The sequence below is a fragment of the Sphaerodactylus townsendi genome, linkage group LG10 (genome assembly GCF_021028975.2).
Source record: "Sphaerodactylus townsendi isolate TG3544 linkage group LG10, MPM_Stown_v2.3, whole genome shotgun sequence".
Taxonomy (NCBI): domain Eukaryota; kingdom Metazoa; phylum Chordata; class Lepidosauria; order Squamata; family Sphaerodactylidae; genus Sphaerodactylus; species Sphaerodactylus townsendi.
The window spans coordinates 30,637,555-30,640,811 of NC_059434.1; positions in this window are offsets into that span (position 1 = coordinate 30,637,555).

A 3,257-nucleotide genomic window follows, 5' to 3' on the forward strand; every position below is an offset into this window, starting at 1 on the left:
AAAGATAACTGAAAGCTGGGTGGAAATATTAGAGACAGAACAAGGGGGAAAGGAGGAAACAGAATGGGAAAAGGTCACAATCAGAGGGTTTGAAGCGGACCCTGACGAGAAGGGAGAAGTTGAGGAAAGAGGAGAGTTGCCCTTTACAGTTACAAAGCCGCGTATGTAGTTAAAAAACCAAACACATTTTCTCTCATTTTAAAATGCCAAAAGTATTTTATGGGTCCATAGCGAGTTTTTCTTTCCTCAAAGGAAAATGGGTCCAAATGGCTCTTTGAGTGTTAAAGGTTCCCTACCCCTGGTCTAAAACATAAAAGTACCAGTAAAATTACAGTACAGACTAAAGACTTCTAAATATAACTGTTCAGAGCTGCTGTTGTGTAATATTGCTGGAATAAACTCAGCAGTTGGATTTCTCAGCTGCTATTGAACAGGTGCAACCATGTTCAATAACCATGATCTTGTGTAGCCATTAGAACTATTTGGAGAGGCTGCCAGAACCTCAGTAATGTGGCTACTGGTTTCTGATAGCTTGAGATGCATGATCCTGATATACTATTCTTTGAATGGCAAAGGCTTTGTAAATCCTTGTAGATTGACCCCCTTTTAGTGATGACTGCCGTCAATATTCTGCTTTTCCAGGTCATGACAATGGTTGAAGGAACACTAATTCCATTGGGTTACCCTATGCTTAAATTGTTGTGACTCAATGGTTGGGCTTAACTAGAAAACCTCCAGATAAAGCATACAAACACAAAATATTAAGATGTGTATTTCAAAGTAAGAGTGCCCCATTTTGGATTCTCTAGTCCAGTGGTCTCTGATACATCTTAGCATCCATTGTCACCTGGCACCATGTAATCTAATTAACTCTACAATCCCAAGAATACTTTCCTGGGCACAAGACCTACTGAATAAAATGGGACTTTGATTGGACCTTCTTAGGATTCCTCTCAAAGTCTACAGTTTCTAATCATACAGGAAGTTCAAAATATGTGCTTTCCCCATGATGCCCTACAACACCCTCCTCCTATTCTTCAGACTAATGAAGAGTTCTGAGAAACTTGAAAGGCTTCTCACTGCTGTGTGACAATTTCAAGGGTTCTAATAAAAAGTTATTGCTTTATCTTTATGTTGTGGATTTTTAAAAACACATGGACCAATATGATAATCTAGTTTCATGGGTTTTTTTCTCTTCAGTCCCCCCCAAATTAAAATATACATCTCCCAGTTATGCTCAGCACAGCCATATTCTCCTCTGACTTCCTGATTATATCTTTGTCTTAATTGGGGCAACAATACCTTTCCTCCTCCTTATATACACATTTCCAGCTGAGCCAATAAGTCAAGTTTTCAAACACATTGTTCATTGACTGTTTATTGATGAAGAACCCAGGAAAAGAGTGTTCTTAGTGATTCTGGATCTAAGATGGGGCCCCAGGATCACTGCCACCCCACCATTGCCCTACTGCTGGTGCCAAGCAAGGAGTGGCCCTTGCTCAGTGCAAGATACGTGGGAGCCAGCTCGTGCCTGTCATTTTGTGTGCTGCTGCAATGAGTATCTGTGCCTGCCTTGTGTGCCGAAGGTTTCCCACAGAGGTTTCCTCTGCTAGCAGCTCGTCTGCTTGCTATTTCTATTTCAAAAGTTCATGATTAAAGCTAGTTTTCCCTGGCGATACTGTTTTTTTCTTTTTTCTTTGTTTTGAAGGGGTTGTCTTCATAGCTATGACAACACAATAAGAGAATTGCAACCACTCAGAGGGCTAGTTTACTTCCCATTAGAAAGCAATGGGTAGAGGACAGGTCTACCTATGGTTGAAAGTAATGGGTAGGCCAGTCTTCCACAGAGGACTGGTCTACCCATTGCTTCTTAATGGGAGCTAGACCAGTGCTCCAAGTGGCTACGATTCTTGTATTGTGTTGTTGAAGCTACGAAGACAGCCCCCTCAAAAAAAGAAAAAGAAAAAAATGACACATACGCAGGATCACCAGGAAAAAGCAACGGCGAAACCTGGTTCAAGCAGAACACCATGGGTAAGTCTTCCCCAAACCGGGTTTGTTCGCTTCCTTAACACGCGCTTTTTGACCGGTGGGAAATCGACCCTAGTCAGACTTGATTAGGAAACTGTATTTACTCCATCCTTTCCAGAAATAGAGCTTCTACAATAAATGTATATTAGTTCAAATAGAGTAATTTTGTTTCTGGCACGCACACATGCAGAGACTAGATGGGCTTTGCAGGGCACAAAAGCCTTTGAACACTTTGCTAAATTAAACCAGCAAAAGACAGCAAAAAAGCCTTAACCATGAAACAACAGAATTAAGTATGCAAAAGGTCAAGAATGAATACACATGTAGGGCCAACAAACTTTAAACATTCTATAAATAATAACAAAATGTAATATAGAATGTGTGCATTTATTGCCATCTAAAAACAGCACAATTAGGGCTCTTGATAACCTACATTACAAACATATTCATGTACAATTAAAACACAAATAGACAAACACATTCATTTTCAAACCACAACCAAATGTTTCAGCCAAACGGTCTTCCTCAGTGGTCAAAAACGACACAAATCCCAACCACATTAAAAAATTGCTTTTTGAGATTTTTATGACAGTGGTAGATAATTTTGCATGACTAATAATAAATTACACCAGAACTTCCTCGTACATTATCAACTTCAAACAAAAGGTGGCTCATGTAACCAATGTATAGATTTCTCATAAGAGAAAACATGGTGTATGAAAACTTGCTGCAGAAAAATTTAATCATAAGGACTAGAGCCTTGTCAGTAAAATGCCTGGAGAATGTACAGAGTTTTTCGAACTGAAGTGGGGCAATTTTGTCGTAGATGGAAGAAAATACCTCTCTAATTTAGACTCATTCTGTACAGAATATTTATAACGAGTTGCAATCGTTATAAATGAACTTATTTTCCCTTTTGATAAATGAAAAATGAATTCACTTATAACGATTGCAACTCATTATAAATATGCTGACGGAATGAGCAAAAGCCTTATTTGTTGCGTGTACTGGAGCGACAAGCTATAAGCAGCGTCTCTTGCTCCGAAGCTTAAAGCCTCCCAACAAAAACAAGCAACCTTGCAAAAAGTGGTCGATAGGTGGCGCGCGAGCACGCATGCGTAGTAGAGACTCGGGCAAGCGCGTGCAGTTCGGTCTCCACGGGACGCTGTTGCTTAGCAACCCAAGGCTGCACTGGGCGGAGCGGCGGTTTGGGCGGCAGAGCCGGA